General features: G+C 34.0%; 1 protein-coding gene across 1 annotated transcript in view; it reads left to right on the top strand.

Annotated features, from left to right (window-relative positions):
- Positions 1-6,488: 6,488 nt before the first annotated feature.
- The window catches only part of LOC118363198 (serine/threonine-protein kinase PAK 2-like), a 57,636-nt gene continuing 39,452 nt past the window's right edge, over positions 6,489-24,672 (top strand). The window contains exon 1 of the mRNA XM_052488911.1: positions 6,489-6,720. The gene's annotated coding sequence lies outside the window, so the exon portion shown is untranslated. The remainder of the gene's footprint in view (positions 6,721-24,672) is intronic.

Below are 24,672 nucleotides of genomic sequence, written 5' to 3'. Positions count from 1 at the left end.
AGATGCAACTGAAAAGATTGGAAGCTGTAATTCATTTTCTGACAGCTCAACATACTGCAGTGCAAATCAAAGCCGTCTTTCAAACATTGTAAACATCAAGTTGGATGCGTAGCCAAAACAACTTCTAAACACACTATACCATCGTTAAAGGAACCGTTTACAAACTAACAGGATTTTCAACCTACCTTGTCTACAGTTGATTCAAGAAGGCAGTTTTGGGATATTTAGTTTCCTTTCAACACTTAGCCATATTTTGTTACTGTTAGCCTTCTCTGAACACTTAACAAACTGTTCTTGTGTAATAAAATAAATGATCTTTTGGAGCAACATTTTATGAGGATGTTTTGACATGTTACTTTGGTGATCACATTTGAATTGGAGAGCAATAAGCTGAGAGTTTTTGTAACTACTGTACATGAATAGTGACCGTTCCTTATTCCACTTATGTAATAATTCCGTTATGCAATTAAAGCCATTTCCAAAGTCCTAAGTATCAATATTGCTATTTTAATACTAAGTTACTAGACACGTATAAGAACTGGATGTCACTCATTCTGAAAATATATTTGTTAGTCATTTTGAAGCTGCAAAAGTGGTCTATTCTAATGTTGAACTGATTCCATGTTCCTCATATGTAATTCTAGACTAAATTAAGATATCTAAGAGCCCTCCAAACCACGTGCTGATGCTACAATATGTAGTATATCTGAAGCATACCTGGATAGAATGGTATGTACAGCAATAGTTGCATAGGAGGGCATTGACTAGAATACAGTATGGGTGAGACACGGGTAAACCGTATGTAAAAACAGTAACTAAACATTATTAAAGTGACCCATGTGCATATGCACCGCCTGCAACCGCAGGGCTCTCCAGAAGGTGGTGCGGTCAGCCCAACGCATCACCGGGAGCACACTGCCTACCCTTCAGGACATCTACAGCACCCGGTGTCGCAGGAAGGCCAAGAAGATTAAAGGACCTCAGCCACCCGAGCCACAGCCTGTTCACCCCGCTATCGTCCAGAAGGCGAGTACAGGTGCATCAAAGCTGGGACCGATAGACACAAGCTATTTTTCAATCTCAAGGCCAGCAGACTGTTAAATAGACATCACCAGCTGGCCTCCACCCAGTACCCTGCCCTGAACTTAGTCACTGTCACTAGCCGGCTACCACCCTGTTACTCTTCCCTGCACCTTAGAGGCTGCTGCCACAGACATGGAACACTGGTCACTTTAATAATGTTTACATACTGTTTTACCCATTTCATATGTATATAATGTATTCTCATCAAGGCCATCCTATGTGACTATTGCTGTATATACACTATTCTATCCACATATTCTTCACATATACTGCATATTCTATCGCATAATGTCTATACATTCTTCAAAGTAGCCACCCTTTGTCTTTCTGACAGCTTTGCACACACTTACCATTCTCTCAACCAGCTGCATGAGGTAGTCACCTGGAATGCATTTCAATTAACAGATGTGCCTTGTTAGTTAATTTGTGGAATTTCTTTCTTTAATGAGTTTGAGACTATTTGAGTTTGAGACAATCAGTTGTGTTGTGACAAGGTAGGGTTGGTATACAGGGTTGGTAGGGTTGGTAAAAGACCAAGTCCATATTATGGCAAGAACAGCTCAAATAAGCAAACAGAAACAGTCCATCATTACTTTAAGATATGAAAATCAGTCAATCTGGAAAATGTCAAGAACTTTGAAAGTTTCTTCAAGTGCAGTCACAAAAACCATCAAGCGCTATGATGAAACGGGCTCTCATGAGGACCACCACAGGAATGGAAGATCCAGAGTTACCTCTGCTGCAGAGGATAAGTTCATTATAAATAAAAGCTTCACTGTCACGTTCGTCATAACGAGGAGACCAAGGCGCAGCGTGATAAGAATACATTATTTTATTACACAATGAACACTAAACAAAATGAACGTGACGCTATAAGACACGAGTGCTGACAGGCAACTACACAGACAATAACCCACAAAACCAAAATGGAAAATGGCAACCTAAACAGCTGTCTCTGATTGCGAACCAATTCAGGCCACCATAGACCTACAAATACGTAGACATACAAAAAAAACATAGATATAGAAAAACCCCAAGACAAGAGGAAAAACACACATACCCACCCTCGTCACACATAACTAAGGTCAGGGCATGACATTCGCAGAGTTCAAGTAATAGACACATCTCAACATCAACTGTTCAGAGGAGACTGCGTGAATCAGGATGTCATTGGTCATATTGCTGCAAATATACCCCTACTAAAGGACACCAATAATAAGAAGAGACTTGCTTAGGCCAAGAAACACGAGCAATGGACATTAGACCGGTGGAAATCTGTCCTTTGGTTTGATGAGTCTAAATTTGAGATTTTTAGTTCCAACCACCGTGTCTTTGTGAGGCACAGAGTAGGTGAACGGATGATCTCCACATGTGTGGTTCCCACCTGTGAAGCATGGAGGAGGAGGTGATGGGTGCATTGCTGGTGACACTGTCTGTGATTTATTTAGAATTGAAGGCACACTTAACCAGCATTGCGACCACAGCATTCTGCAGCGATACGCCATCTCATCTGGTTTGTGCTTAGTGGGACTATCATTTGTTTTTCAACAAGACAATGATCCAAAACACATCTCCAGGCTGTGTAAGGGCTATTTGACCAAGAAGGAGAGTGATGGAGTGCTGCATCAGATAACCTGGCCTCCACAATCACCCGACCGCAATCCAATTGAGATGGTTTGGGGTGAGTTTGACCGCAGAGTGAAGGAAAAGCAGCCAACAAGTGCTCAGCATATGTGGGAACTCCTTCAAGACTGTTGGAAAAGCATTCCAGGTGAAGCTGGTTGAGAGAACGCCAAGAGTGTGCAAAGCTGTCATCAAGGAAAAGGGTGGCTACTTTGAAGAATCTCAAATATAAAATATATTTTGATTTGACTAAAACGTTTTTGGTTACTACATGATTCAATATGTGTTATTTCGTAGTTTTGATGTCTTCACTATTATTCTACAATGTAGAAAATAGTCAAAATAAAGAAAAACCCTTGAATGAGTATGTGTGTTCAAACTTCTGACTGGTACTGTATATGTACACTACCATTCAAAAGTTCAGGGTCACTTTGAAAAAATGTTGTCCATTAAAATAACATTGAATTCATGAGAAGTACACTGTAGACATTGTTAATGTTGTAAATGACTATTGTAGCAGGAAACGGCAGATTTTTTAATGGAATATCTACATAGGCGTACAGAGGCCCGTTATCAGCAACAATCACTCCCATGTTCCAGCCTGAAACTTGTGTTAAAGTTCTGGAAGATTTGATGCTGGCTGTACACACCAGGTCTCCAGTACTCCTTCATAACCCAGTGTGTCCTGTTCCTGCTTCTCCCACTCATCCTGAGGTGCGTGTTCTCAGCCCGGTACCACCAGTACCGGTACCACGCACAAGGTCTATAGTGTGCCTCGGCAATCCAGTACGCCCTGTTCCTCCTCCCCGCACTCGCCCTGAGGTGTGTGTCCTCGGCCCAGTACCACCAGTGCCAACACCACGTACCAGGCCACCAGTGCCAACACCACGTACCAGGCCACCAGTGCCAACACCACGTACCAGGCCACCAGTGCCAACACCACGTACCAGGCCACCAGTGCCAACACCACGTACCAGGCCACCAGTGCCAACACCACGTACCAGGCCACCAGTGCCAACACCACGTACCAGGCCACCAGTGCCAACACCACGTACCAGGCCACCAGTGCCAACACCACGTACCAGGCCACCAGTGCCAACACCACGTACCAGGCCACCAGTGCCAACACCACGTACCAGGCCACCAGTGCCAACACCACGTACCAGGCCACCAGTGCCAACACCACGTACCAGGCCACCAGTGCCAACACCACGTACCAGGCCACCAGTGCCAACACCACGTACCAGGCCACCAGTGCCAACACCACGTACCAGGCCACCAGTGCCAACACCACGTACCAGGCCACCAGTGCCAACACCACGTACCAGGCCACCAGTGCCAACACCACGTACCAGGCCACCAGTGCCAACACCACGTACCAGGCCACCAGTGCCAACACCACGTACCAGGCCACCAGTGCCAACACCACGTACCAGGCCACCAGTGCCAACACCACGTACCAGGCCACCAGTGCCAACACCACGTACCAGGCCACCAGTGCCAACACCACGTACCAGGCCACCAGTGCCAACACCACGTACCAGGCCACCAGTGCCAACACCACGTACCAGGCCACCAGTGCCAACACCACGTACCAGGCCACCAGTGCCAACACCACGTACCAGGCCACCAGTGCGCCTCCAGGATCCAGTGTTAGTGTTCACGTTACGGGACTGTTTCATCTTCGTTCATTTTTGTGGGTTTGTTGTTTTTGTTCATTTAAGTTTCCTATTAAATATGGACAATCATCAGGCTGCATTTTGGTCCTCCTCTCTTTCACCCGAAGACAATCGTGACAATGTATGTCCAGTTGAAGTTTACATACACCTTAGCCAAATACATTTAAACTCAGTTTTTCACAATTCCTGACATTTAATCATAGTAAAAATTCCCTGTCTTAGGTCAGTTAGGATCACCACTTTATTTTAATGTGAAATGTCAGAATAATAGAGAATTATTTTATTTCTTTCATCACATTCCCAGTGGGTCAGAAGTTTGCATACACTCAATTAGTATTTGGTAGCATTGCCTTTAAATTGTTTAACTTGGGTCAAACGTTTCAGGTAGCCTTCCACAAGCTTCACGCAATAAGTTGGGTGAAATTTGACCCATTCCTCCTGACAAGGTAAAAAATCAATGCATAATAGTAAATAAGGTTATCCAAACAATAATTATATCCCTAGAGCAGTAAAATAATATGCATGCATACATACAGTTGAAGTTTACATTCACTTAGGTTAATAAAACTTGTTTTCAACCACTCCACAAACAAAATCTAAACTCAACATGCATCAATTTCAAAGGTTTTACTCAGGTATAGTTCATATAAGACAATCAATAGAAAGAAATAAACAAGGCCCTAATCTATGGATTTCACATGACTTGGCAAGGGTGCAGCCATGGGTGGGCCTGCGAGGGCATAGGCCCACCCATTTGGGAGCCAGGGACAGCCAATCAATGAGTTTTTACACAGAAAAGGGCTTTATTACAGACAGAAATACTCAACAGCACCTCCACAGACGATCCCGCAGATGAAGTAGCTGGATGTGGAGGTCCTGGGCTGGAGTGGTTTCACGTGGTCTGTGGTTGTGAGGCCGGTTGGACATACTGCCAAATTCTCTAAAGTGGCGTTGGAGGCGACTTATGGTAGAGAAATGAACATTCAATTCTCTGGTGGACATTCCTGCAGTCAGCATGCCAATTGCACGCTCCCTCAAAACTTGATATGTCTGTGGTGTGTGACAAAACTGCACATTTAAGAGTGGCCTTTTTGCACAGGTGCACCTGTGTAATGTCCAGGCTCTGATCAGGCCCTACACCCAAACAAGGGCACTGCGTTCATCCACCTCTGGCCTGCTCGCCTCCCTACCACTGAGGAAGTACAGTTCCCGCTCAGCCCAGTCAAAACTGTTCGCTGCTCTGGCCCCCCAATGGTGGAACAAACTCCCTCACGACGCCAGGACAGCGGAGTCAATCACCACCTTCCGGAGACACCTGAAACCCCACCTCTTTAAGGAATACCTAGGATAGGATAAGTAATCCTTCTCACCCCCCTTTTAAGATTTAGATGCACTATTGTAAAGTGACTGTTCCACTGGATGTCATAAGGTGAATGCACCAATTTGTAAGTCGCTCTGGATAAGAGCATCTGCTAAATGACTTAAATGTAATGTAATGTCTGTCTAATCAGCTTCTTGATATGCCACACCTGTCAGGTGGATGGATTATCTAAGCAAAGAATAAATGCTCACTAACAGGGATGTAAACAAATTTGTGCAAAAAAATAGGGAAATAAGCTTTTTGTGCATATGGAACATTTCTGGGATCTTTTATTTCAGCTCATGAAACACTTTTCACATGCTACATTTATATTTTTGTTCAGTATAGTTGACTTTTAGTTGAAACTTTAAATAAACTATATTAGACTACCTCGAGTATTTGAAACGTTTTTTTCTTTCTACTAAACTACAGAATACAACTATTTTCCGCCCAGGCCTGCTCTGTTTATCTTTATCAATATTGGTGGCACTTTAGCTATAAATTAATAGTAATAACAAACCTGCGTTTAACTCTGATGTAGTCTGTAGATTGGATATGTGTATTTCGATGCTCTAAAGCTCTTGTAAGAAATTGCCAGAAAAATGCAAAGAACAATTTCAAAATCAATATACAGAGAGAGAAAGGCCACCACCACACTGTTTTAAAAACCAGCTCACCCGGCGCGCCGGCGTGGAAACTAAATCGAGCGTACCGTTCTGTCTGGGCTTGGTCTGTGGTTCGTTCCGTTTCCGCCCTGTCATCCTGGCTTTTCTCCGGTCCTCGGGGCCCAATTCCAGAAGAGGACAGCAAAACAAGTGAAAATAGCACGAGAATAACCGGCGACAGTTTATTAGCTAAAATCTGAAGTAAATCACAGCGCCAGATCGGTGTACCGCGGAGACAAATAGAGGAGGAGGGGCGGGGTTTCAGGAGTTTTACATGAGACGAGATATTGCTTCCTAGTTAAGCTTACTGGTGAGTAAAAGGCGCACATTACAACATGGCTAGGCTATCCAGCTATCTGCTTAAACTAGCCGTACTATCGGACTTATGTTAGTAAACTAGTGAACGTAACATAATATTGCATTTCACATGGTTATAAACCGTTTATTACAGTGGATATAGTGCACCCATTCTCATAGGCCTAGCTGTGAAACTATTTTTATAGTGGACATACACCCACCTATCATACCCTGTCTGTAACCCTATCATTAAGGCCTAGTGGACATATTACACCCAGCCTCCCATCCATATAGCTACTTTTATAGTGGAGATATCACACCCACCTATTATATAGCCTGGCTATAAACATATGATTATTATAGTGGAGATATAGCCTGGCTATAAACATATTATTATTATAGTGGAGATATCACACCCACCTGTTATATAGCCTGGCTATAAACATAGTATTATTATAGTGGAGATATCACACCCACCTATTATATAGCCTGGCTATAAACATATTATTATTATTATAGTGGAGATATCACACCCACCTATTATATAGCCTGGCTATAAACATATTATTATTATAGTGGAGATATCACACCCACCTATTATATAGCCTGGCTATAAACATATTATTATTATAGTGGAGATATCACACCCACCTATTATATAGCCTGGCTATAAACATATTATTATTATTATAGTGGAGATATCACACCCACCTATTATATAGCCTGGCTATAAACATATTATTATTATAGTGGAGATATCACACCCACCTATTATATAGCCTGGCTATAAACATATTATTATTATAGTGGAGATATCACATCCACCTGTTATATAGCCTGGCTATAAACATATTATTATTATAGTGGAGATATCACATCCACCTGTTATATAGCCTGGCTATAAACATATTATTATATTATTATAGTGGAGATATCACATCCACCTATTATATAGCCTGGCTATAAACATATTATTATTATAGTGGAGATATAGCCTGGCTATAAACATATTATTATTATAGTGGAGATATCACACCCACCTATTATATAACCTGGCTATAAACATATTATTATTATAGTGGAGATATCACATCCACCTATTATATAGCCTGGCTATAAACATATTATTATTATAGTGGAGATATCACATCCACCTGTTATATAGCCTGGCTATAAACATATTATTATTATAGTGGAGATATAGCCTGGCTATAAACATATTATTATTATAGTGGAGATATCACACCCACCTATTATATAGCCTGGCTATAAACATATTATTATTATAGTGGAGATATCACATCCACCTATTATATAGCCTGGCTATAAACATATTATTATTATAGTGGAGATATCACACCCACCTATTATATAACCTGGCTATAAACATATTATTATTATAGTGGAGATATAGCCTGGCTATAAACATATTATTATTATAGTGGAGATATCACACCCACCTATTATATAACCTGGCTATAAACATATTATTATATTATTATAGTGGAGATATCACATCCACCTGTTATATAGCCTGGCTATGAACATATTATTATTATAGTGGAGATATCACATCCACCTATTATATAGCCTGGCTATAAACATATTATTATTATAGTGGAGATATCACACCCACTTATTATATAACCTGGCTATAAACATAGTATTATTATAGTGGAGATATCACATCCACCTGTTATATAGCCTGGCTATAAACATATTATTATTATAGTGGAGATATCACATCCACCTGTTATATAGCCTGGCTATAAACATATTATTATTATAGTGGAGATATCACATCCACCTATTATATAGCCTGGCTATAAACATATTATTATTATAGTGGAGATATAGCCTGGCTATAAACATATTATTATTATAGTGGAGATATCACATCCACCTGTTATATAGCCTGGCTATAAACATAGTATTATTATAGTGGAGATATCACACCCACCTGTTATATAGCCTGGCTATAAACATATTATTATTATAGTGGAGATATCACATCTACCTGTTATATAGCCTGGCTATAAACATATTATTATTATAGTGGAGATATCACATCTACCTGTTATATAGCCTGGCTATAAACATATTATTATTATAGTGGAGATATCACATCCACCTGTTATATAGCCTGGCTATAAACATATTATTATTATAGTGGAGATATCACATCCACCTGTTATATAGCCTGGCTATAAACATATTATTATTATAGTGGAGATATCACATCTACCTGTTATATAGCCTGGCTATAAACATATTATTATTATAGTGGAGATATCACATCCACCTATTATATAACCTGGCTATGAACATATTATTATTATAGTGGAGATATCACATCCACCTGTTATATAGCCTGGCTATAAACATATTATTATTATAGTGGAGATATCACATCCACCTGTTATATAGCCTGGCTATAAACATATTATTATTATAGTGGAGATATCACACCCACCTATTATATAGCCTGGTTATAAACATATTATTATTATAGTGGAGATATCACATCCACCTGTTATATAGCCTGGCTATAAACATATTATTATTATAGTGGAGATATCACATCCACCTGTTATATAGCCTGGCTATAAACATATTATTATATTATTATAGTGGAGATATCACATCCACCTGTTATATAGCCTGGCTATAAACATATTATTATATTATTATAGTGGAGATATCACATCCACCTATTATATAGCCTGGCTATAAACATATTATTATATTATTATAGTGGAGATATCACATCCGCCTGTTATATAGCCTGGCTATAAACATATTATTATTATAGTGGAGATATAGCCTGGCTATAAACATATTATTATTATAGTGGAGATATCACACCCACCTATTATATAGCCTGGCTATAAACATATTATTATTATAGTGGAGATATCACACCCACCTATTATATAACCTGGCTATAAACATATTATTATTATAGTGGAGATATCACATCCACCTGTTATATAGCCTGGCTATAAACATATTATTATTATAGTGGAGATATCACACCCACCTATTATATAGCCTGGCTATAAACATATTATTATTATAGTGGAGATATCACATCCACCTGTTATATAGCCTGGCTATAAACATATTATTATTATAGTGGAGATATAGCCTGGCTATAAACATATTATTATTATAGTGGAGATATCACACCCACCTATTATATAGCCTGGCTATAAACATATTATTATTATAGTGGAGATATCACATCCACCTATTATATAGCCTGGCTATAAACATATTATTATTATAGTGGAGATATCACATCCACCTGTTATATAGCCTGGCTATAAACATATTATTATTATAGTGGAGATATAGCCTGGCTATAAACATATTATTATTATAGTGGAGATATCACACCCACCTATTATATAGCCTGGCTATAAACATATTATTATTATAGTGGAGATATCACACCCACCTATTATATAGCCTGGCTATAAACATATTATTATTATAGTGGAGATATCACACCCACCTATTATATAACCTGGCTATAAACATATTATTATTATAGTGGAGATATCACACCCACCTATTATATAGCCTGGCTATAAACATATTATTATTATAGTGGAGATATCACACCCACCTATTATATAACCTGGCTATAAACATATTATTATTATAGTGGAGATATCACATCCACCTATTATATAGCCTGGCTATAAACATATTATTATAGTGGAGATATCACATCCACCTATTATATAGCCTGGCTATAAACATATTATTATAGTGGAGATATCACATCCACCTGTTATATAGCCTGGCTATAAACATATTATTATTATAGTGGAGATATAGCCTGGCTATAAACATATTATTATTATAGTGGAGATATCACACCCACCTATTATATAACCTGGCTATAAACATATTATTATTATAGTGGAGATATCACATCCACCTATTATATAGCCTGGCTATAAACATATTATTATTATAGTGGAGATATCACACCCACCTATTATATAGCCTGGCTATAAACATATTATTATTATTATAGTGGAGATATCACATCCACCTATTATATAGCCTGGCTATAAACATATTATTATTATAGTGGAGATATCACACCCACCTATTATATAGCCTGGCTATAAACATATTATTATTATAGTGGAGATATCACATCCACCTATTATATAGCCTGGCTATAAACATATTATTATTATAGTGGAGATATAGCCTGGCTATAAACATATTATTATTATAGTGGAGATATCACACCCACCTATTATATAGCCTGGCTATAAACATATTATTATTATAGTGGAGATATCACACCCACCTATTATATAACCTGGCTATAAACATATTATTATTATAGTGGAGATATCACACCCACCTATTATATAGCCTGGCTATAAACATATTATTATTATAGTGGAGATATCACACCCACCTATTATATAACCTGGCTATAAACATATTATTATTATAGTGGAGATATCACATCCACCTATTATATAGCCTGGCTATAAACATATTATTATTATAGTGGAGATATCACATCCACCTATTATATAACCTGGCTATAAACATATTATTATAGTGGAGATATCACATCCACCTGTTATATAGCCTGGCTATAAACATATTATTATTATAGTGGAGATATAGCCTGGCTATAAACATATTATTATTATAGTGGAGATATCACACCCACCTATTATATAACCTGGCTATAAACATATTATTATTATAGTGGAGATATCACATCCACCTGTTATATAGCCTGGCTATAAACATATTATTATTATAGTGGAGATATAGCCTGGCTATAAACATATTATTATTATAGTGGAGATATCACACCCACCTATTATATAGCCTGGCTATAAACATATTATTATATTATTATAGTGGAGATATCACATCCACCTATTATATAGCCTGGCTATAAACATATTATTATTATAGTGGAGATATCACACCCACCTATTATATAGCCTGGCTATAAACATATTATTATTATAGTGGAGATATCACATCCACCTGTTATATAGCCTGGCTATAAACATATTATTATTATAGTGGAGATATAGCCTGGCTATAAACATATTATTATTATAGTGGAGATATCACACCCACCTATTATATAGCCTGGCTATAAACATATTATTATTATAGTGGAGATATCACACCCACCTATTATATAACCTGGCTATAAACATATTATTATTATAGTGGAGATATCACACCCACCTATTATATAGCCTGGCTATAAACATATTATTATTATAGTGGAGATATCACACCCACCTATTATATAACCTGGCTATAAACATATTATTATTATAGTGGAGATATCACATCCACCTGTTATATAGCCTGGCTATAAACATATTATTATAGTGGAGATATCACATCCACCTATTATATAGCCTGGCTATAAACATATTATTATAGTGGAGATATCACATCCACCTGTTATATAGCCTGGCTATAAACATATTATTATTATAGTGGAGATATAGCCTGGCTATAAACATATTATTATTATAGTGGAGATATCACACCCACCTATTATATAACCTGGCTATAAACATATTATTATTATAGTGGAGATATCACATCCACCTGTTATATAGCCTGGCTATAAACATATTATTATTATAGTGGAGATATAGCCTGGCTATAAACATATTATTATTATAGTGGAGATATCACACCCACCTATTATATAGCCTGGCTATAAACATATTATTATTATAGTGGAGATATCACATCCACCTATTATATAGCCTGGCTATAAATATATTATTATAGTGGAGATATCACATCCACCTATTATATAGCCTGGCTATAAACATATTATTATATTATTATAGTGGAGATATCACATCCACCTATTATATAGCCTGGCTATAAACATAGTATTATAGTGGAGATATCACATCCACCTATTATATAGCCTGGCTATAAACATATTATTATAGTGGAGATATCACATCCACCTGTTATATAGCCTGGCTATAAACATATTATTATAGTGGAGATATCACATCCACCTGTTATATAGCCTGGCTATAAACATATTATTATAGTGGAGATATCACATCCACCTGTTATATAGCCTGGCTATAAACATATTATTATAGTGGAGATATCACATCCACCTATTATATAGCCTGGCTATAAACATATTATTATAGTGGAGATATCACATCCACCTATTATATAGCCTGGCTATAAACATATTATTATAGTGGAGATATCACATCCACCTGTTATATAACCTGGCTATAAACATATTATTATAGTGGAGATATCACATCCACCTGTTATATAGCCTGGCTATAAACATATTATTATTATAGTGGAGATATCACATCCACCTATTATATAGCCTGGCTATAAACATATTATTATTATAGTGGAGATATCACATCCACCTATTATATAACCTGGCTATAAACATATTATTATAGTGGAGATATAGCCTGGCTATAAACATATTATTATTATAGTGGAGATATCACATCCACCTGTTATATAGCCTGGCTATAAACATATTATTATTAGTGAAGATATCACATCCACCTATTATATAGCCTGGCTATAAACATATTATATTATAGTGAAGATATCACATCCACCTATTATATAGCCTGGCTATAAACATATTATTATTATAGTGGAGATATCACACCCACCTATTATATAGCCTGGCTATAAACATATTATTATTATAGTGGAGATATCACATCCACCTGTTATATAGCCTGGCTATAAACATATTATTATTATAGTGGAGATATAGCCTGGCTATAAACATATTATTATTATAGTGGAGATATCACATCCACCTATTATATAGCCTGGCTATAAACATATTATTATTATAGTGGAGATATAGCCTGGCTATAAACATATTATTATTATAGTGGAGATATCACACCCACCTATTATATAACCTGGCTATAAACATATTATTATTATAGTGGAGATATCACATCCACCTATTATATAGCCTGGCTATAAACATATTATTATTATAGTGGAGATATCACACCCACCTATTATATAGCCTGGCTATAAACATATTATTATTATAGTGGAGATATCACATCCACCTGTTTATATAGCCTGGCTATAAACATATTATTATTATAGTGGAGATATCATCCACCTATTATATAGCCTGGCTATAAACATATTATTATTATAGTGGAGATATAGCCTGGCTATAAACATATTATTATTATAGTGGAGATATAGCCTGGCTATAAACATATTATTATTATAGTGGAGATATCACACCACCTATTATATAGCCTGGCTATAAACATATTATTATTATAGTGGAGATATCACATCCACCTGTTATATAGCCTGGCTATAAACATATTATTATAGTGGAGATATCACACCCACCTATTATATAGCCTGGCTATAAACATATTATTATTATAGTGGAGATATCACACCCACCTATTATATAGCCTGGCTATAAACATATTATTATTATAGTGGAGATATCACATCCACCTGTTATATAGCCTGGCTATAAACATATTATTATTATAGTGGAGATATCACATCCACCTATTATATAGCCTGGCTATAAACATATTATTATTATAGTGGAGATATAGCCTGGCTATAAACATATTATTATTATAGTGGAGATATAGCCTGGCTATAAACATATTATTATTATAGTGGAGATATCACACCCACCTATTATATAGCCTGGCTATAAACATATTATTATTATAGTGGAGATATCACATCCACCTATTATATAGCCTGGCTATAAACATATTATTATTATAGTGGAGATATAGCCTGGCTATAAACATATTATTATTATAGTGGAGATATAGCCTGGCTATAAACATATTATTATTATAGTGGAGATATAGCCTGGCTATAAACATATTATTATAGTGGAGATATCACATCCACCTATTATATAGCCTGGCTATAAACATATTATTATTATAGTGGAGATATAGCCTGGCTATAAACATATTATTATTATAGTGGAGATATCACATCCACCTGTTATATAGCCTGGCTATAAACATATTATTATTATAGTGGAGATATCACATCCACCTATTATATAGCCTGGCTATAAACATATTATTATTATAGTGGAGATATCACATCCACCTGTTATATAACCTGGCTATAAACATATTATTATTATAGTGGAGATATAGCCTGGCTATAAACATATTATTATAGTGGAGATATCACATCCACCTGTTATATAGCCTGGCTATAAACATATTATTATTATAGTGGAGATATCACATCCACCTGTTATATAGCCTGGCTATAAACATAGCATTATTATAGTGGAGATATCACATCCACCTGTTATATAGCCTGGCTATAAACATATTATTATTATAGTGGAGATATCACATCCACCTATTATATAGCCTGGCTATAAACATATTATTATTATAGTGGAGATATCACATCCACCTATTATATAACCTGGCTATAAACATATTATTATAGTGGAGATATAGCCTGGCTATAAACATATTATTATTATAGTGGAGATATCACATCCACCTATTATATAGCCTGGCTATAAACATATTATTATAGTGGAGATATCACATCCACCTATTATATAGCCTGGCTATAAACATATTATTATAGTGGAGATATCACATCCACCTGTTATATAGCCTGGCTATAAACATATTATTATAGTGGAGATATCACATCCACCTATTATATAGCCTGGCTATAAACATATTATTATTATAGTGGAGATATCACATCCACCTATTATATAGCCTGGCTATAAACATATTATTATTATAGTGGAGATATAGCCTGGCTATAAACATATTATTATTATAGTGGAGATATCACATCCACCTGTTATATAGCCTGGCTATAAACATATTATTATTATAGTGGAGATATCACATCCACCTGTTATATAGCCTGGCTATAAACATATTATTATTATAGTGGAGATATCACATCCACCTGTTATATAGCCTGGCTATAAACATATTATTATTATAGTGGAGATATCACACCCACCTATTATATAGCCTGGCTATAAACATATTATTATTATAGTGGAGATATCACATCCACCTGTTATATAGCCTGGCTATAAACATATTATTATTATAGTGGAGATATAGCCTGGCTATAAACATATTATTATTATAGTGGATATAGCCTGGCTATAAACATATTATTATAGTGGAGATATCACATCCACCTATTATATAGCCTGGCTATAAACATATTATTATTATAGTGGAGATATCACATCCACCTATTATATAGCCTGGCTATAAACATATTATTATTATAGTGGAGATATCACATCCACCTATTATATAGCCTGGCTATAAACATATTATTATTATAGTGGAGATATCACATCCACCTATTATATAGCCTGGCTATAAACATATTATTATTATAGTGGAGATATCACATCCACCTATTATATAGCCTGGCTATAAACATATTATTATTATAGTGGAGATATCACATCCACCTATTATATAGCCTGGCTATAAACATATTATTATTATAGTGGAGATATCACATCCACCTATTATATAGCCTGGCTATAAACATATTATTATTATAGTGGAGATATCACATCCACCTATTATATAGCCTGGCTATAAACATATTATTATTATAGTGGAGATATCACATCCACCTTTATATAGCCTGGCTATAAACATATTATTATTATAGTGGAGATATCACATCCACCTATTATATAGCCTGGCTATAAACATATTATTATTATAGTGGAGATATCACATCCACCTATTATATAGCCTGGCTATAAACATATTATTATTATAGTGGAGATATCACATCCACCTGGCTATAAACATATTATTATTATAGTGGAGATATCACATCCATATAAACATATTATTATAGTGGAGATATAGCCTGGCTATAAACATATTATTATTATAGTGGAGATATCACACCCACCTATTATATAGCCTATAAACATATTATTATTATAGGCTATAAACATAAACATTATTATTATAGTGGAGATATCACATAAACATATTATTATAGCCTGGCTATAAACATATTATTATTATAGTGGAGATATCACATCCACCTATTATATAGCCTGGCTATAAACATATTATTATTATTATAGATATCACATCCATATATAGCCTGGCTATAAACATATTATTATTATAGTGGAGATATCACATCCACCTATTATATAGCCTGGCTATAAACATATTATTATTATAGTGGAGATATCACATCCACCTATTATATAGCCTGGCTATAAACATATTATTATTATTATAGTGGACCTATATATAGCCTGGCTATAAACATATTATTATTATAGTGGAGATATCACATCCACCTATTATATAGCCTGGCTATAAACATATTATTATTATAGTGGAGATATCACACCCACCTATTATATAGCCTGGCTATAAACATATTATTATTATAGTGGAGATATCACATCCACCTATTATATAGCCTGGCTATAAACATATTATTATTATAGTGGAGATATCACATCCACCTATTATATAGCCTGGCTATAAACATATTATTATTATAGTGGAGATATCACATCCACCTATTATATAGCCTGGCTATAAACATATTATTATTATAGTGGAGATATCACACCCACCTATTATATAGCCTGGCTATAAACATATTATTATTATAGTGGAGATATCACATCCACCTGTTATATAGCCTGGCTATAAACATATTATTATTATAGTGGAGATATCACATCCACCTGTTATATAGCCTGGCTATAAACATATTATTATTATAGTGGAGATATCACATCCACCTGTTATATAGCCTGGCTATAAACATATTATTATTATAGTGGAGATATCACATCCACCTATTATATAGCCTGGCTATAAACATATTATTATTATAGTGGAGATATCACATCATATTATTATTATAGTGGAGATATCACCTGTTATATAGCCTGGCTATAAACATATTATTATTATAGTGGAGATATCATACCTATTATATAGCCTGGCTATAAACATATTATTATTATAGTGGAGATATCATATTATATAGCCTGGCTATAAACATATTATTATTATAGTGGAGATATCACATCCACCTATTATATAGCCTGGCTATAAACATATTATTATTATAGTGTATTTCACATCCACCTGAGATATCACATCCACCTATTATATAGCCTGGCTATAAACATATTATTATTATAGTGGAGATATCACATCCACCTATTATATAGCCTGGCTATAAACATATTATTATAGTGGAGATATCACATCCACCTATTATATAGCCTGGCTATAAACATATTATTATTATAGTGGAGATATCACATCCACCTATTATATAACCTGGCTATAAACATATTATTATTATAGTGGAGATATCACATCCACCTATTATATAGCCTGGCTATAAACATATTATTATAGTGGAGATATCACATCCACCTATTATATAGCCTGGCTATAAACATATTATTATTATAGTGGAGATATCACATCCACCTATTATATAGCCTGGCTATAAACATATTATTATTATAGTGGAGATATCACATCCACCTGTTATATAGCCTGGCTATAAACATATTATTATTATAGTGGAGATATAGCCTGGCTATAAACATAGTATTATTATAGTGGAGATATCACATCCACCTGTTATATAGCCTGGCTATAAACATATTATTATTATAGTGGAGATATCACATCCACCTGTTATATAGCCTGGCTATAAACATATTATTATTATAGTGAAGATATCACATCCACCTATTATATAGCCTGGCTATAAACATATTATTATTATAGTGGAGATATCACATCCACCTATTATATAGCCTGGCTATAAACATATTATTATTATAGTGGAGATATCACATCCACCTGTTATATAGCCTGGCTATAAACATATTATTATTATAGTGGAGATATCACATCCACCTGTTATATAGCCTGGCTATAAACATATTATTATTATAGTGGAGATATAGCCTGGCTATAAACATATTATTATTATAGTGGAGATATCACATCCACCTATTATATAGCCTGGCTATAAACATATTATTATTATAGTGGAGATATCACATCCACCTATTATATAGCCTGGCTATAAACATATTATTATTATAGTGGAGATATCACATCCACCTATTATATAGCCTGGCTATAAACATATTATTATTATAGTGGAGATATCACATCCACCTATTATATAGCCTGGCTATAAACATATTATTATAGTGGAGATATCACATCCACCTATTATATAGCCTGGCTATAAACATATTATTATTATAGTGGAGATATCACATCCACCTATTATATAGCCTGGCTATAAACATATTATTATTATAGTGGAGATATCACATCCACCTATTATATAGCCTGGCTATAAACATATTATTATTATAGTGGAGATATCACATCCACCTATTATATAGCCTGGCTATAAACATATTATTATTATAGTGGAGATATCACATCCACCTATTATATAGCCTGGCTATAAACATATTATTATTATAGTGGAGATATCACATCCACCTATTATATAGCCTGGCTATAAACATATTATTATTATAGTGGAGATATCACATCCACCTATTATATAGCCTGGCTATAAACATATTATTATTATAGTGGAGATATCACATCCACCTATTATATAGCCTGGCTATAAACATATTATTATTATAGTGGAGATATAGCCTGGCTATAAACATATTATTATTATAGTGGAGATATCACATCCACCTGTTATATAGCCTGGCTATAAACATATTATTATTATAGTGGAGATATAGCCTGGCTATAAACATATTATTATTATAGTGGAGATATCACATCCACCTATTATATAACCTGGCTATAAACATATTATTATTATAGTGGAGATATCACATCCACCTGTTATATAGCCTGGCTATAAACATATTATTATTATAGTGGAGATATCACATCCACCTATTATATAGCCTGGCTATAAACATATTATTATTATAGTGGAGATATCACATCCACCTGTTATATAGCCTGGCTATAAACATATTATTATTATAGTGGAGATATAGCCTGGCTATAAACATATTATTATTATAGTGGAGATATCACACCCACCTATTATATAGCCTGGCTATAAACATATTATTATTATAGTGGAGATATCACATCCACCTATTATATAGCCTGGCTATAAACATATTATTATTATAGTGGAGATATCACATCCACCTATTATATAGCCTGGCTATAAACATATTATTATTATAGTGGAGATATCACATCCACCTATTATATAGCCTGGCTATAAACATATTATTATTATAGTGGAGATATCACATCCACCTATTATATAGCCTGGCTATAAACATATTATTATTATAGTGGAGATATCACATCCACCTATTATATAGCCTGGCTATAAACATATTATTATTATAGTGGAGATATCACATCCACCTATTATATAACCTGGCTATAAACATATTATTATTATAGTGGAGATATCACATCCACCTATTATATAGCCTGGCTATAAACATATTATTATTATAGTGGAGATATCACATCCACCTATTATATAGCCTGGCTATAAACATATTATTATTATAGTGGAGATATCACATCCACCTGTTATATAGCCTGGCTATAAACATAAACATATTATTATTATAGTGGAGATATAGCCTGGCTATAAACATATTATTATTATAGTGGAGATATCACATCCACCTATTATATAGCCTGGCTATAAACATATTATTATTATAGTGGAGATATCACATCCACCTATTATATAGCCTGGCTATAAACATATTATTATTATAGTGGAGATATCACATCCACCTGTTATATAGCCTGGCTATAAACATATTATTATTATAGTGGAGATATCACATCCACCTGTTATATAGCCTGGCTATAAAAATATTATTATTATAGTGGAGATATCACATCCACCTGTTATATAGCCTGGCTATAAAAAATATTATTATTATAGTGGAGATATCACACCCACCTATTATATAGCCTGGCTATAAACATATTATTATTATAGTGGAGATATCACATCCACCTATTATATAGCCTGGCTATAAACATATTATTATTATAGTGGAGATATCACATCCACCTAGTATATAGCCTGGCTATAAACATATTATTATTATAGTGGAGATATCACATCCACCTATTATATAGCCTGGCTATAAACATATTATTATTATAGTGGAGATATCACATCCACCTGTTATATAACCTGGCTATAAACATATTATTATAGTGGAGATATCACATCCACCTGTTATATAACCTGGCTATAAACATATTATTATAGTGGAGATATCACATCCACCTATTATATAGCCTGGCTATAAACATATTATTATTATAGTGGAGATATCACATCCACCTATTATATAACCTGGCTATAAACATATTATTATTATAGTGGAGATATCACATCCACCTATTATATAGCCTGGCTATAAACATATTATTATTATAGTGGAGATATCACATCCACCTATTATATAGCCTGGCTATAAACATATTATTATTATAGTGGAGATATCACATCCACCTATTATATAGCCTGGCTATAAACATATTATTATTATAGTGGAGATATAGCCTGGCTATAAACATATTATTATTATAGTGGAGATATCACATCCACCTATTATATAGCCTGGCTATAAACATATTATTATTATAGTGGAGATATCACATCCACCTATTATATAGCCTGGCTATAAACATATTATTATTATAGTGGAGATATCACATCCACCTATTATATAGCCTGGCTATAAACATATTATTATTATTATTATAGTGGAGATATCACATCCACCTATTATATAGCCTGGCTATAAACATATTATTATTATAGTGGAGATATCACATCCACCTATTATATAGCCTGGCTATAAACATATTATTATTATAGTGGAGATATCACATCCACCTATTATATAGCCTGGCTATAAACATATTATTATTAGTGGAGATATAGCACATCCACATATTATTATTATAGTGGAGATATAGCCTGGCTATAAACATATTATTATTATAGTGGAGATATCACATCCACCTGTTATATAGCCTGGCTATAAACATATTATTATTATAGTGGAGATATCACATCCACCTATTATATAGCCTGGCTATAAACATATTATTATTATAGTGGAGATATCACATCCACCTATTATATAGCCTGGCTATAAAATATTATTATTATAGTGGAGATATCACATCCACCTATTATATAGCCTGGCTATAAACATATTATTATTATAGTGGAGATATCACATCCACCTATTATATAGCCTGGCTATAAACATATTATTATTATAGTGGAGATATCACATCCACCTATTATATAGCCTGGCTATAAACATATTATTATTATAGTGGAGATATCACATCCACCTATTATATAGCCTGGCTATAAACATATTATTATTATAGTGGAGATATCACATCCACCTATTATAGCCTGGCTATAAACATATTATTATTATAGTGGAGATATCACATCCACCTATTATATAGCCTGGCTATAAACATATTATTATTATAGTGGAGATATCACATCCACCTATATATAGCCTGGCTATAAACATATTATTATTATAGTGAAGATATCACATCCACCTATTATGTAGCCTGGCTATAAACATATTATTATTATAGTGGAGATATCACATCCACCTATTATATAGCCTGGCTATAAACATATTATTATTATAGTTATATAGCCTGGCTATAAACATATTATTATTATAGTGGAGATATCACATCCACCTATTATATAGCCTGGCTATAAACATATTATTATTATAGTGGAGATATCACATCCACCTATTATATAGCCTGGCTATAAACATATTATTATTATAGTGAAGATATCACATCCACCTATTATATAGCCTGGCTATAAACATATTATTATTATAGTGGAAGATATCACATCCACCTATTATATAGCCTGGCTATAAACATATTATTACTATAGTGGAGATATCACATCCACCTATTATGTAGCCTGGCTATAAACATATTATTATTATAGTGAAGATATCACATCCACCTATTATATAGCCTGGCTATAAACATATTATTATTATAGTGAAGATATCACATCCACCTATTATATAGCCTGGCTATAAACATATTATTATTATAGTGAAGATATCACATCCACCTATTATATAGCCTGGCTATAAACATATTATTATTATAGTGAAGATATCACATCCACCTATTATATAGCCTGGCTATAAACATATTATTATTATAGTGGAGATATAGCCTGGCTATAAACATATTATTATTATAGTGGAGATATCACATCCACCTATTATATAGCCTGGCTATAAACATATTATTATTATAGTGGAGATATCACATCCACCTATTATATAGCCTGGCTATAAACATATTATTACTATAGTGGAGATATCACATCCACCTATTATATAGCCTGGCTATAAACATATTATTATTATAGTGAAGATATCACATCCACCTATTATATAGCCTGGCTATAAACATATTATTATTATAGTGAAGATATCACATCCACCTATTATATAGCCTGGCTATAAACATATTATTATTATAGTGGAGATATCACATCTGGCTATAAACATATTATTATTATAGTGGGATATAGCCTGGCTATAAACATATTATTAGATTATTATAGTGGAGATATCACATCCACCTATTATATAGCCTGGCTATAAACATATTATTATTATAGTGGAGATATAGCCTGGCTATAAACATATTATTATTATAGTGGAGATATAGCCTGGCTATAAACATATTATTATATTATTATAGTGGAGATATCACATCCACCTATTATATAGCCTGGCTATAAACATATTATTATTATAGTGGAGATATCACATCCACCTATTATATAGCCTGGCTATAAACATATTATTATTATAGTGGAGATATCACATCCACCTATTATATAGCCTGGCTATAAACATATTATTATTATAGTGGAGATATCACATCCACCTATTATATAGCCTGGCTATAAACATATTATTATTATAGTGGAGATATCACATCCACCTATTATATAGCCTGGCTATAAACATATTATTATTATAGTGGAGATATAGCCTGGCTATAAACATATTATTATTATATAGTGGAGATATCACACCACCTATTATATAGCCTGGCTATAAACATATTATTATAGTAAGATATAGCCTGGCTATAAACATATTATCATTATAGTGAGATATCACATCCACCTATTATATAGCCTGGCTATAAACATATTATTATTATAGTGGAGATATCACATCCACCTATTATATAGCCTGGCTATAAACATATTATTATAGTGAAGATATAGCCTGGCTATAAACATATTATTTATAGTAGATATAGCCTGGCTATAAACATATTATTATTATAGTGGAGATATCACATCCACCTATTATATAGCCTGGCTATAAACATATTATTATTATAGTGAAGATATCACATCCACCTATTATATAGCCTGGCTATAAACATATTATTATTATAGTGGAGATATAGCCTGGCTATAAACATATTATTATTATAGTGGAGATATAGCCTGGCTATAAACATATTATTAGATTATTATAGTGGAGATATCACATCCACCTATTATATAGCCTGGCTATAAACATATTATTATAGTGAAGATATAGCCTGGCTATAAACATATTATCATTATAGTGGAGATATAGCCTGGCTATAAACATATTATTATTATAGTGAAGATATCCCATCCACCTATTATGTAGCCTGGCTATAAACATATTATTATTATAGTGAAGATATCACATCCACCTAGTATATAGCCTGGCTATAAACATATTATTATT

The sequence above is a fragment of the Oncorhynchus keta genome, chromosome 30, assembly GCF_023373465.1.
Source record: "Oncorhynchus keta strain PuntledgeMale-10-30-2019 chromosome 30, Oket_V2, whole genome shotgun sequence".
Lineage (NCBI taxonomy): Eukaryota > Metazoa > Chordata > Actinopteri > Salmoniformes > Salmonidae > Oncorhynchus > Oncorhynchus keta.
This window is presented reverse-complemented; position numbering and strand designations above follow the sequence as displayed.